Source organism: Mustela putorius, unplaced genomic scaffold (genome assembly GCF_011764305.1).
Source record: "Mustela putorius furo isolate JIRA1106 unplaced genomic scaffold, ASM1176430v1.1 tig00003869_pilon_pilon_pilon, whole genome shotgun sequence".
Classification (NCBI taxonomy): Eukaryota; Metazoa; Chordata; class Mammalia; order Carnivora; family Mustelidae; genus Mustela; species Mustela putorius.
The window spans coordinates 5614253-5629203 of record NW_025422021.1 but is presented as its reverse complement, the minus strand read 5'-3'; the positions used below and the strand labels follow the sequence as shown (position 1 = coordinate 5629203).

Here is a 14951-nt window from a genome sequence, read left to right as displayed (position 1 = left end):
CAACCGAGCAGTCATGTCTATGGATAAGAATGTCTCCATAGGGTCACAGTCAAAAACAGTCTTGGATTATCAGATTCACTAGTTGTTCATCTGTTGGTAGCCATCGATACTTTAGAAGCGGTAGCTATCGATATTTTGAAGATTCTGAGGATGGAGAGAGTAAGAAAATTTTATCTGGGTCAAAAAAGCAAACAGGCCAGAAATGAGATTCTAGGACTGCGGGTGATCGTCATGGACTCCAGAAGACCCTGGAGGAGGGGAAGCCTGCACCTGTAGCAAAACCACCCAATGCACACTTGGCCATTTTACTGGAGGTCAACCCTAGGCCTGTAAGAAATTCTGTACATCTAGCATGGGTTCTCTTCATTCACATTCTTCATGTCCTTTCCCAGTCACAGGAGTAGGGGACCCTCAGAGAGCCTTCCTGAGCAAGTTCTGGGCAAAGACTTGGGAAGAGCATGTGCCTTAGCAGAAACTTGAGTCCCAGGGCTGGCTCTATCACTTACTGACCCTTGGGCTTTATCCAAACCTCTTAAACCTCCTGAACGTCAGCTCCGGTTCTCACAGTGTGGCTGTGAGCAGAACGTAAGTCAGGTACCATAGAGAAAGATATTTAGCAAATGCTCCCATTGAAAGAAAAGAAAAATATCTATAGCTACCAGACCTAAATATTTTTCAAAGGCAAAAGCCTTCATCAAGATGCTGTGAAATGAGTGCAAAAATAAGGAGTTTGCATTGCACATATTTGTTAGATTTTATGTTTGTTACCAACTGTACTTTCAAGAATTCATCTTGATATAGGCATGATTTCTCAGAAAACCTTCTGTAGTGCCACACTAGAATTTTTGCCTCCTGACATTTTATCAGTTATTTAAGTTAAGTTGGCTCTGGCTGGAGACCCAGAACATGTGTTGGACCGCATCGCCTGTTGTGTACTCTGAAACAGACAGTTGGCCTCTCTGTGCTATTGCTTCTTCTTCTTCTTCTTCTTCTTTTTTTTTTTTTTAAGATTTTATTTATTTATTTGACAGACAGAGATCACAAGTAGGCAGAGAGGCAGGCAGAGAGAGGGGGGAGGAAGCAGGCTCCCTGCTGAGCAGAGAGCCCGAAGCGGGGCTCCATCCCAGGATCCTGGGATCATGACCTGAGCAGAAGGCAGAGGCTTTAACCCACTGAGCCACCCAGGCGCTCCTGTGCTATTGCTTCTTCTTCATGTCTGAAAACAAACTCAAGGCTACTGCCCCATCTAATGGGTTGTCCATTTCTGCCAATCAGTTGCGAAGTTGATATGTATGTATACATGTCAAGTGTATAATGATACATGCCTATTCACTGTATAGTATTTTTAATCAACCTGAGAAATAGACACTCAAGCTAATTAAAAACGTACGTATGCCAACAGAATAGAAAATCACACTGATTCTGTTCCTTCCACCCATTTACTAGGTTCCCCAAGCTAGAGAGTGGATTGTTTATAAACATACTTAAGTAAATTCATTCGAACAGTATAGGCACTCATCTTCATTTAAAGATAGTATTTGGGCAGTGGATAACCTTAAAATCACATTCAACTTGGCGTATTTGACTTGCAATTTAGTATACATTTAAGTGTTTAAGGAATAATGGCAATCGTGTATTTGAAAGTGTGTTTGCCAGCTGGTGCTGATGCAGCTGCACAGGATTCATGATCACCGCTGCCCCCCACCCCCAACCCAGGGATCTGGCAGGAAGAGTGACACAGGCGTGTCCATCTAGAGTCTCCAAGGCTTGGCCTGGCATTGTATGGTCAGAAACAATCATGGCAACTACCATCCAGGCTCGCCAGGGCTGCTGAGTGCTCCGGTGAGCCCATGCCAGCATCCACCCAGCTCTCCAGCACCCCCAGAGGCCATCCCTCTGTGTTCACACTGCAGGGGCCCTCTGAGAACAGACAGGCACAGCCCTGAGTAACTCATGCCATGCCGGGCTAGTGAGGGAGACTCATGAGTCAGTGCTTCTGTGTCTCTGCAGATCAAATAAAGGTCTTAGAGTTTGGCAGAAAAGCTGGAACTCCCTTCTCGAATGGACCTGTGTACAAATCCCAACTCAGTCACTAACTCAGCCAATACTCTCTGTGATCAGGAGCAAATTGTTTAATCTCTCAGAGCCTGTGTTTCCTCACTGGTAAGGTAGATATTTAGAAACAGAGTTGCAGGAAATAAAATGCCTGGATCCAATTAAGTCACTCCGTAAATGTTTGCTTTCTCCTTGGTTATAAAACCATTGGGTTTATTTGGGATTAGGTACAGTTGCTTAAGTTAGTTCTTGCCACGAAGCAAGTGACATTATCCATGGTAAAACATTCCCCTTTATTGACTGGGCAGAGATTCACTGACATAGACAATGAAAGCATATTTGGGGGATGATCCTTGCCAAGTCCACTTTGATGTTTTTGTTCTACAAGAGCAAAACCAGATGGAAGTGATGAGATGCCTTAAGCTGGGTGCAAAACTATGAGACAGAGGTACGGTTTCCACTTGGTTTTACCCACTGAAATATTCTGCACCCTCCCCAAGTTACAGAAGAATTGAATGCTTCTCCTCAAATCCTACAGATCACAGAGCTCCCATCCAGACCCCAAAAGTCCTTTAGCAAAATCTGCCTTTGAGTTAAAAGCAGAAATGGATGCTGAGCATCTGCTTTGGAGGCCTCAGATAACACTCGTGCTTATCAAGTCTTGATCAGAGAGAATGCCAGAAACACATGGAAAGGTCTTGCCCTTCTGACCTTCCCATCATAGTATTTGGAAGCAAGAGGACTGGGGGCCCTTGAGGAGGTCCTGGAAGAGAGGTTAGTTGGCCTCAGTTCGGTTCCACCCCCATTTATCAAACCCATTCCTAATGCCAGACATGCCAGGAGCCAGGATGGAATTAGGAACATCACAGAGACCCAGAGCACTCAGCCTCTGGAGCCAGAATCGTTCCCAAGCACCAGCATCTTCATAAATTCACAGTCTCACATTTGGTTTGCACATTATATTCTCTTTATAGGTTACAAAACCAATCCAGCAAAATACAGGCGTTCTTATTTTCTGTTGGTTAACATGCAGGACCTCACAGTGTCCTAGACATTGGACAGAACTCGAACACCGAGTTCCAGATTCGGTTTTGCATCAGATCTGAGACCACAGGTACCCAGTTTAAAGATAGTCCAAGGAATACGCAAATCCTGCCGGGGAGGACAGGGCACGGTAGAAACTCAGAACATCTGAATCGAGGGACTGCTCTGAGGATTAAATGGAACAATTCATGAAAAGCATCTAATGCAGTGCCTGGCTTATTGTCATTCTCCTGATTCCAACTGAGCATCATCAAGATTTGTATCAAGTCAGTGAATGGTTGCTCCAAACAGGCCAACAAGATCATGAATATAATTATGCAATAACTGATAAAATTATGGCATCATTGGGTTAAAAGAGGTTTTGAAAGTTCATCTAATTTCTCCTTAGAGGTAGTCTAAATCTATCTTACTTGTAAGCCCAGTTTTCCTACCCTAAGCATATCCGTGATGAATCAACTTTTGATTTTACTCTTAATGAGTTCCTAAAATCAGAATTCTACCTAGCAATTTTTTTTTTTTTAAACAAGCTGCATGTGCTAGCCAGGGAAGGATGTTTTTCCTCTAACTTCACAGCCAAACTTCAAACAGAAAGCGTCTTTATTGAAAGACTGGCCAGATGCAGGTATATATCTCTGGGAGTTGTCCTGGTTTCTTTTTAAATTAGGCAATGAATATACTTCGTGACATGCACACACAAGATTTGTGGCAAAAACACCTTCCTTTCATGTAACTGATTTTCCTTTAATCCCAACCTTAATGTATATCATTCTTGATGCATCATCTCCAATGGGCTTTGAACTAGCAAATGCGAACTTTGAATAATGAAGAAAGCAATGACAGTTTACTTTATGGCTGGGCTCAGGATACATGAGGTTCAGGGGCGATGGAGGTGTAACTGGTCACCTTTCACCTTGGCATCAGCAGGTAGAGTCCTAAAAGGAAGTGATTAGTAAGAGGTGGCAGTAAGTTAAAACCCCGAGGCCAAGTGTTCCCCATGCATTTACATTCCTTGGCTTGGAAGGCAGCGTTTAAAATAAAAAACCATCACCAAGACAGAAAAACTGCTATAGTTATATCACAGCACACTGAGTTGCAAACCTTTTAATGAAAGCCATAATTCTTCGGTTGTCTCCATCATACTATATTCTCATGCAAAACACTTTAATGCCTGGTGTAAATTACTTTAGACTTTCTTAGCATGTATTGCATTTTTTAATCATGGGTGTTCAGTTCTAGTTTTCATTTGGAGTCCAGGAGAGCAATATCGAAACGAAGCCAGATGCAATCCACACCTGCAGCCTCCCCTTCTCTGGTCCCACTCTCCCCCCGCCCCCGTTTTTCCTCCTTACCTCTCTACTGCCCTCCTCACCTCGCCACAACTACAGTTCCTGGTGCATCCTCAGTTAGAGGTTGTCCAGACAAGTGGACAATTGCAGTTTGTGCCTGAACAGATATTAGGAAGGGAGCATCAGAAATGTTCCAGCCCAACCTGCTCCAGCCCAAAGTGAGATACAGGGCACCTGGGTGGCTCAGTCAGTTAAGTGTCTGCCTTCAGCTCAGGTCATGATCTCAGGGTCCTGAGATCGAGTCCCACATTGCTCCCCACTCAGTGGGAAGACTGCTTCTCCTTCTCCCATTCCCTCTGCTTGTGCTCTTTCTCTCTCTGTCAAATAAATAAGATCAAAGGAAGGAAGGAAGAAAAAGAAAGGTGAGGCACACCGCCCAGAGTCCTGGCCTTCTCACTGCAGTGTATGTTAGCATGGTCACAAAGAACCTCTCCATATTCATCTACCTTCTGAGAAAGACACCACTGAAGGCATTTTTAAGTATTCATGTAATATGCTGGGGCCCAGAGTAGATGCACAGAGGGAAACCATTGCCTGCCTGCGGCCACCCCACCATGAATGTAGCCATCTCTCTGAAATACCGATTGGACTGACCCTTCCTTGGCATACGTCCCCATCTTCTACTTCTCCCTCAAAGGCAGAATTCATCATTCATCCACATCCCCTAACCTTGCCCATCCACCTTTATTCCAGCAAGTGACACAGTGGGGTCGAGTTGGTGCACAGTGTCTGGCTTGACAATCTGTAAGCACATCCGGGGTGCACGTTCATTCAGATGAGAATCACAGGGCAGAGCACGGGGCTGGTATGTCATAGTAGGTGCTTAGTCAAAGTTTGCTGAATAAATAAATGATATGTCTTGTAGAGAAGGATGTCAGATTTATACACTGCTATTTAAATCAAGTATATTTTCATTTCACAGCCTCCAAATTGTCTAATGAAAGTAGGAAATACTCTGTGGTGGTGACAGAATCCTGTATTCTGTAGCCTGGAAAATATGTAATAATAGTAAAACACTGACTGTGTTTATCCATTTTTAATTCAGGGGGTTGGCAACATGGCTGTATTTGAGATTTTTTTGCAGGGGGGAGAGTGAAAATTTAATATATCCTCTGCAGGATTCTCCCTTTTTTCCCTGATGGAAAAAAAAAAATGCAGCTTTCTCTTATTTATCTATAAGCTTTTCGAGGTTCTATTTTTTCAGCTGGTTCTTCCAACCCAGGTTCAGGGTCTAACTAGAGGGTTGGTCCAAGGTTAGCTAAAACACTGGATAAAATGAGCATTGGCATCTGTCCCTGTGACTATTGATTCTGGAACTATGCCATGTCCCCGGGGATTGGAAAGATTCCCTATCTGAGGCTACTTGGCTACAAAAACCCTTCCTCCAGCCCTTGCCAACTAAAACACAGTAGGAGCAAATGTTGTGTGGCAACTGGGTATAAACACAACAGTTGGAATGCTTCAGAAAGAAGTTGAATTTCCTGGTTAAGTGTATTCAATGTTAAAACAACAATAACAGTGTTAAAAACACATTTGGGGATTGTTAGAATGCCTTACCCACTGGTTCCTATTATTACTCATTGGATACACTGGTGTCTCTGAGAAGTATTTCCTTAGGGATCATCTTAAAGGCTGTGTCCTCACAGATAAGGTAAGGGGAGAAATGGATTAAAGTAGGACCCCAAAGAAGGCAAATGCAATGTTGGTTAAACCAACACCTTACCTGGGGTGCCTGGGTGGCTCAGTCGGTTAAGCGTCTGCCTTTGGTTCAGGTCATGATCCCAGGGTCCTGGGATCGAGCCCCACTCTGGGCTCCCTGCTCAGTGGGGAGTCTGCTTCTCTCTCTCCCTCCCCCTCTGTGTGTGCTTGTGCTCTCTTGCTCTCACTCTCTTTCAAATACAATCTTAAACAAATATATTAACTGCCCCCCCAACACCCTACCTGTGAGAGTAGAACAGTGAAAGGGAGCAAAGAAGCATGGGTCCTACTCATGGTTATGGTCCTTACAACAGGGAAAGCCTGTCTCTGGCCCTCCAGCTTCCTCATCTGTAACGTGGTAGGTCGCTTACAGAAACCTCTGAAATGCTTTTTAGCATTGAAGCTTAGTGAGCACTGCTGCTCTCTCAATCTGTCCCTAGCCTAGCATGCTTTGTGTCTGAGTAGAATGCAAATGCTCTCAGTTTTCAAATCGGGGCTTTGCTGTTGGCACACGAACAGAGAATTTCACGAGTTTTGTACCCAAGGGCTACCTAGTGGGAAAGGACCATTCTTACGGGCTGTATTGTGTCTCCTCAAGAAAGATATATTGAAGTTCTAACCCACATTCTGAGGAATGTCACCTTATTTGGAAACAGGGTCTTTGCAGATTTAAGCAAATTAAGATGAGCTCATCCTGGGGCACACTAGCCCAATATGACTAGCGTCCTTATAAAATGGGGGAAATGGACACAGATTTAGAAAGAAGATAGGTGATGAGACCCCAGGAGAACACTGTGAAGACAGAGCAGAGACTATGCTGTCACAAACCATGGAATGGCCAGGGCTGCTGGAAGCTGCAAGAAGCAAGGAAAGTTGCTTCCCTTGTAGGCTTCTGAGGGGGCATGGCCCTGCCAACACTTGAACCCCAGACTTTCAACCCCCAGAACTATGAGACACTTTGTTACAGCCACCCTGGGAAACCAGTGGAGACCCCTTCATATCTCCCAAGTCCGTATCCATCTGGCTTCTTCACGGGAGGGAATGGGTATGTTGGCTGGTATGTGTGCGATTTGACATTTGCCAGATGAAATAGTGGACAGAGGCAAATCGAGAAGGGGAGAAAGGGGAAAGAAGGAAAATGAAAAGATACCTTGTTAAGAAAGCAGAGAAGTCTGGAATCAGGGCTGGTATTTCACTCATATGCTTGGGAACAGCCTAACAGCTGAAGGAATCTGTATAAATAGCCATTGCCCCGAGACCTCGGAGTGTTCCAGTGCCAAGACCGCTGCCTCTGCTACCAGGTTGCTCTGTCCCTTCCTAGAGGCCCTCCAGGATATCCCCACCCCCAAGAATCCAGCCAATGAAGGGCTGACTCCTGGCCCTGCAGGGAGTCTCTAGATTCTGCCCTAGGGCTCCCTCCGCCATAGTCCCATCCAATGTGTCAGTAGTCCTTGCTAATAGTATCGTTTCCAATTGAGAACCTTGTGCATTTGGATTTGGTACTGGACTTCCACAATGACGGGAAAACATGCAGCAGAAGGAGGTGAAACCACAGGTTGCTACAGGGAGTTGAGGAGAAACAGGCGTGCAAGAGAACAGAGCAGCAGGAGGGAAGACAGAGCCAGGAAGCAGGGTCTCTCTGCAGCTGTTACTGTACAGTTGAGATACTGCTTCCCCTAAAGCTGACTCTGGCCTGCTGGTCCTTTTCCTGGCAACCCACCACTGATCCAGGAGTAGGAGAGAGAGGTGGAAAGAGAGCACAGAGGATAAAGGCAGGGAAGGGCTGCTTGCTTAACAGCTTGGACCTGACTTCCAAGTTGCCCGTTGGGGCAAGAAGTGAGCACCCAGTGCTGCTGAGCGTGGAGGCACAGGTGGGCAGACAAATTAGGTTATAGGAAACTCTTGTATCAGCCAGTCTGGTTGGCAGTGGAGTAGACATCACATCACTCGTAGCAGCAGTCACCCTCTCGTGTCTGCATCCTCACCCCACTTAATCCTCCCAAGACCTCTAATAAGTAGGCATTATCACTAATTCTCGTTTTGCAGGTCAGTGTCTGAAACGTAGCAAAGTTAAATAATTTACCTAAAGGCCAGTTGCCAGTAAAGAATGGGGCCAAGATTCAAAATCAAGTATATTTGCTTCCAATTCTTGTACTTTTAGCCACTAGTCCATCAGTCATCTGTAAAGAGGTTATCCGGCCATGTGTGATTCAGAAGCTACTCCGATTTAAGCGCGTATCACATGTGCCATCACCAATCCAAACCTCCAACCAAGTAAAATCCTTTGACCAAGTCCAAGTGACTCATGTAGAGATAAAATCTTATATACTTGGATGTGAATGATATCTAGTTGTAAACATGGGACAGGGTGAGTTTAGGGTCCTCCTACTCTGCCATTTTCCCAAGCTCCTCTTCTTGAGATAAAATCTTACAATAGTGAATATTAATTCTCACATTGTCAGAGATTTTTTCCAAGGGACATCATTTAATACTTATTGAATGGCCACTGGGAGTTGAGCATAGGATGCACTATTGTCACACACTGGCATTTCTCAAGATTTCCGTCTTGAAAACAAAGAAGGATCTATTCTCCATGGTCAAGAAGTGATCTTGAGAGATTAGATGTTATTCTTATTCTAACCCTATCTATACACCGATTAGATATAAAGGAGCATTTCCAGATACAATTCAGATTTATGGGTAACATAAATCAATTATTCTTAAATAAGATTTGCCTTTATCATCCATCTGACTCTAGAGCACTCTTAACTCTTTATCTGTGTTTACCCCATCAACCCTGTTTGGTAAACACCATCCAAGCATGCTCTCAAACACACCGCCCTTTACAGATCAATGTAAATATAATTTTACCAACTTCAACTAAACTAATAAGATCTGAAAGGTCATAATGGTACCAGACATGCTATGAATAATAGCTATGAAGGCAGCTCAATGATTGATTCAACCAACGGCAATGAAGGTCCCAGGGAAAATGAGATATTTAATTTTCTCCTATACCCTAGTATGTTCTAAAGTCCCTCAAATTTGGGAATGGTTCTTAGGCTCACTGTGTTATCACTACATGCATTATTGGGGCCTGCAGAAGGAAAAGACTATAAAAGTAGAGAAACTCGATTTCGTTGTTGGTTCCGGTATGATCTCACTCTTGTCATAGAAAAACCTAAATCAACAAAGTACATGTTTGATCTATAGCCCTCAGACACAACTGCATTACTTTCACAAGACTGCCATAACAATTTCTGCAAACTGGGAGTCTAAAAGCAAGAAAAATGTATTGTCTTACAGTCCTAGAGACCAGAAGTACAAAATCAAGGTGTTGGTTAGATTGCTTCCTTCTGAGGGCTTTAAGACAGAATCTGCTCCATGCCTCTCTCCTAGCTTCTGGTAGCTCCAGGCATTCCGTGGCTCATAAAGGCATCATTCAGCTCCTCCTGTCTGTCTTCACATGGCCATCATCTTATAAGGACATGAGTCATGTTGGCTCAGGAGCCAAATTTCTCTAGTATGACTTCACCTTAACTTGTTACATATGCAGTGACCCTATTTCCAAATAAGATCACATTCTGAGATGCAGGACATTAGGATTTCGAAACAATTTCAGGGGGACCACAGTTCAACCCATCATAATATCCAAATAGAAAACAGAGTTCATAGCCCTATAGCTATTTAGGTAACAAATCAGACAAAATATTTTCTGAAACTATAATACAGAACATGGAAATTTTAGTTTTAAGTAAATAATTTAACTTTATTATATTTTTACTTTTTAAATTATAAAATAGTTAATATAATTCTGTAATTATAAAATATATGAAAATATATATATATAATGTATGTATCCTGTAGAAAGGGTAATAAAATTAATGTCAGTGTACCTGTCAGTTTAAGAAACAGGACATTGTGAATAAAATTAAAGCCTCCATGTGTGTTTACCTAATCTCATTCCACTTCTTTCTTGGTGAGCAAGACAGACTAGGTTCCTGGCCTCATGGAAGTTACATTTCAGTTGAGGGAGACAGACACAAAATAGACACAAAAATGAGAAACTAAATACCAGGGAAGGAAAGTGCTACCCACAGCATTAAAATATGGTGATGTGGCAGCAGGTCACTGGATGACTACTTTCGACTGGAAGTTTAGGCAAGGTTTCTTGGAGATAGTGATATTTAAGCTGTGAGCTGGCTGGAAAGAGTCAGTCTTGTGAAGATCAGGAAGAAAAGCATCTAGCACAAGGCAGGAAAAAGTACAAAGACCATAAGGCAAGATAAGCTTGCCAAATAAAAGGCCAGGTAGCTGGAACTCAGTAAGAAAGGACAGGATTAACTCACAGTTCAGAATGTGCCATAAAAACCAGAGTAAAGAATTTAGATTTTGTTGTGAGATCAATGAGATACTATCAGAGGGTTTGAAGTGAGGACATAACGTGATCTGATTTATGTTTCAGAAGCTATCTGTGGTTGCTATGTGGCAGGGGCTGAGAAAAAGCCAGGAAACTCTCAGGACTAGACTGATCGCCGTGGAGATGGACCATGTACAGATTTGGGATACGTTCTAGAGATGGAGTCTGTACGGCTTACTGAACTGGATGTGGGAATAAGGGAAAGAGAAAATGATGCTGGATGCAACTGAATGGATTGAGGTACATTTTAATGAGATGGGAATGATTTGGGGAGGAGCAAATTTGAGGACATGTAAGTTACAAGTTTACTTTTGTAAAGTTTGAAAAATGCCTAGAAGACAATCTTGTGAAGATTTTACAAGGCAGTTTGCCATATTAGTCCTTGAATCTTGGTTCAAAACTAGTCTCATTCCTCATGAAACACAATCAACTCTACATTAGTCAAGACACATTCTCTCTGTTCGTTGTCAGCCATTTTCTTGTGGCCTTCTTTCCCTTTGCTTCCTGCTTATTAACTACTCAGTCATTCACCAAATGCTTTCTAGTACTTATTATATAGATGAGCACAGTGCTGGCATCTATCATACTGTAGACATAAGTGACTCTCTTTGAGTATCTGTAGAATGATTAAATGAATGAATGAATGAGTTAACTAATATACTGCTCAGGTTGTCTTGAGGCTTAAGTTTTCAAGGGTTGAAAAATCTAGTATAGGAAACAACACGTAGTTTAATAACTAAAACACAAAGTAAAGCGGTGCCTGGGTGGCTCAGTCAGTTAAATATCTGCCTTCAGCTTAGACCATGATCCCGGGGTCCTGGGATAGAGCCCTGAGTTGGGCTCCCTGCTTGCAGAGAGACTACTTCTCCCTCTCCTCCCAGCTCAGGCTCTTTCTCACTATCTCTCTCTCAAATAAATAAATAAAAATTTAAAAAAAGTAAAAAGTAAGTAGTTGAACAGGAAAGTTAGCAATAAAGGATTGTGGGCATTCAAAAGAAGATATGCAATTCAGAAAATGTGATATATTCACATGATGGAATACCTTTCAGTAATGACAGTGAAGAAACTAAAACTATATGCAGCAACATGAAGGAATTCCACAAACAGTGTTGAGGAAAATAAACCATACAAAAGAAGACACACTGTATGATTTCATTTACAGAAAATTCAAGATAGACAAAACTGAGCAATGGTGTGAGAAATCAGGATAGTGGTTGATTACCTTGCGCAGCGGAGTTGTGACTTGTAGGGATGTGAGGGGAATCCTGGGACTCTGGTTGCATTCTGTTTTTTGGGTTTTGCTTGTATGTGTTCACTTCATTAAAATTCATCTATCCTTATATTCAGGATTTGTGAAAGTATTGTTATGTCAAGAACTGTAAATTGTCTGATACAGACTCTGCTTGCAATACTGCCACAGTTTTATACATGCTGGCAGAAGACACGATATTCCTGGGTCAGAGACAAAGGAACTGATGACTCTGAGCTGAACAGGCAGCAGGAGCTGTATGTTTGCACTCACTGCCCTTGCTCCCCCTCCTCAGAGTTGCACAGGGAAAGCCCAGATGGATGCCATACATACAATGCTTTGTATCAACTGAGGAACCCCAAGCTTAGAAAACCCAAATCTTTCATTATGAGCCAATTTGATCCACCTCCATGGAGGGAGACGGTATGTTTTGATACTAGACAGTAAACAAACCTGTCCTCTGCTTGGGAGGGAGACACTATCTTCCAAGGCTTTTCTCTATACAATGATCCTTGAAAAGATAGTTGAGAACAAGGCAGGTAGAAACGCAAGAGACCCCTGGAGGATTATCTCTCAACATGGTGTACTTCAATAACAAGTTTAAGTTTAGAATTATGTGGTATTTTAGGTAGGTCTTATTTGGGCATGATCAGAGAAAGGGAAAATGATTTTAATGTAAGGAATAATGAGTGGGTGAGTTTTAGTCGAGCATAGTGTTTTCCCTACCTGAAAGGTCTTCCAACATGGGAAGATGAGGAAAATGAAACTCGAAGGGCCAATTTGACTGTCTTTTTTTATTGCTCAGGTAAAGGTTTGTAGAAAGGAAGAAAATCACATTAAAGAATGAAACCAGACTTTAAAGAATCATCTGTTTATTTCATTTATCCTTTTCCCTACTCCCCCAACTGTGCAAGAATTTCGATTATTTAGAGTTGAGAGGTTTTGAAAATATTTCTATCGTAATATGTGCACAGTTCAGTAGATTTTATTTTGAAAATAAAATAAGAAATACAGAAAATAATAAACTCAAATGCCTTTAAAAGTTTTTTATTTCCGTAATTGAAAATTTTAAACCAAAATTATATTGGTCCTAATTAACTTTACTTTGAAAGACAAATCTCTAAATTCCTCTTGTCTTATTTACAATAAATCTAGATGACCCAATAGCATTTAAGCAGAAATGTGATATACTTAATGCTTAACATTTTCTTAACACTTTATCTCAGAAACATCCATTTTTATGCTACCTAGGTAAGAGCGTGGAAGTGAATATTAAAATCCCATAACCATATTTTGGTGCTGATGCTGCATTTTCACGTTTTATGATCTATCTTGAGCTTTTTGACTGAATGACAGTCTGCTGTTTAATCAAGAGCCATGTGTTATTCTATATAAGTGTACTGTATTATAAAAGTGAATGTAAAATTAATTTCAGGATATATATGTTTAATTACATAGTCTCATGTTACATATCTGAATCAAATTGTGCATTGCCTCTTAATAGCTTGAAAAAGTTTGGAATTAATTTAAGCAATGAAGCTTGAGATGTTTTTAAGGAGGCTTTTCTCAGATCATAACTCAGTTCTCAAAGTTGAATCCTTTGTGGTTTTTCCAGTTTAGCCCCTCGGGTGGGGAAGTAAAGGATATGACATTTACTGAATGCTTGTTTTGTACCAGGTGATGGGATATATGGTTTACACATATCACCTTGTTTTAAAGCTTAATAAAATTCCATGAGGTTACCGTAATTATTCCCATTTTATACATGAACCGAAAAATCAAGAGGCAACTACTTGAGGTCACACCATGAGTAAGTGGTGGAACCGGGATTTGCATACAAAGGTGTATGCCTCCAGGGTGAAATCATTTTTTAGAATAGGACTTGCCTATGACTAGGGAAAAAAGACTAGAAGGATGAATGTACACCATTATGTCAGCCATGGTGGGATTAAAGTTAATTTTTTTTTTAAGATTTTATTTATTTGACAGACAGAGATCACAAGCAGGAAGAGAGGCAGGCAGAGAGAGAGGAGGAAGCAGGCTCCCTGCTGAGCAGAGAGCCTGATGCGGGGCTCAATTCCAGGACCCTGAGATCATGACCTGGGTAGAAGGCAGAGGCTCAACCCACTGACCCACCCAGGCGCCCCAAAAGTTAATTTTTAATTCTTCATTAAATCATTCTGTATTGCCTGAATTTCTGATAATGCATATGTATATTTATTTATTCAAATATAGTATAGGACTTGAAATGACCTTCAGAAGTCAGGCAGGTTGAAACTGTTAGCTGTGAAGGGCTCCATGGGCTATAGTCATATAGTGCTTCTTAACAATAGAGGTTTGAATCAGGTCAGCTTCTGAATGCCCAAGTGCTGAATCTGTGTCTGGGGACAAGATGATCATGGGGTGATAATGTGTTTCCCAGAGACCTTAAACGTCAACTGTAGTCTGAAAGATAACCAATATACGGTCCACTCCAAGCCAGAAAGATTCTCATATGTGAACCTGGGATGGCTTGATTATTACTAGGTCATGTAAGCAAGAATTACCCCTGCCTACTTAACCACTACCACTTTAAGAACAATTTCTCTAATAGCTATTGAGAAACCTGGAATCATTTCACTCACTCCTCTAATAGAAGTACGGGCTTACTGTTATTTACCAAATAGCCCTTTACTTTATATGTGTCCTTGTAACAGTATGGATCAAGATTCAAGTAGTTATCCACCACCTCCTTTCCTTAAATGTATGATCCCCTTTCATATTTCTTTTTTTTAATTAAATTGAATTTAATTTTTTTCAGTGTTCCAAAATTCATTGTTTATGCACCTCACCCAGTGTCCCCCTTTCATATTTCTTAATTGTCTATATGAAGGTATTGGGTTAGAAAGTCAGCTAGTTGGGTATAATAATGCTGTGGTGTGCCACCCAGATTCCTCCTTTTAGACCAAGGTCCTAAAAGATCAGGGTCATTCCTCCTCCAGCTTCCAGAAGTGTTGTTTGCTGGCAGCCCATGGTTGAGAACCTCCTCAGAAATTGCCCTTGACCAAAGGAAGCCACCTTGCTCAAGCTTAGCTGCTTCCTCAGGGTTAGCCCATATCTAACGCCTAGACTATAAGTGGGCACAAAGCCCAGCACCCTT

At 41.8% G+C, this 14951-nt stretch overlaps 1 long non-coding RNA gene across 4 annotated transcripts in view; it reads left to right on the top strand.

The window, feature by feature from the left end:
• Positions 1 to 5986: 5986 nt before the first annotated feature.
• Positions 5987 to 14951, top strand: part of LOC106003914 — a 35855-nt gene continuing 26890 nt past the window's right edge. For all 4 annotated transcript variants that reach the window (XR_006602533.1, XR_006602535.1, XR_001176662.2 and 1 more), the window contains exons 1-2: positions 5987 to 6096; positions 10636 to 10803. This is a non-coding gene — a long non-coding RNA (uncharacterized LOC106003914). The remainder of the gene's footprint in view (positions 6097 to 10635; positions 10804 to 14951) is intronic.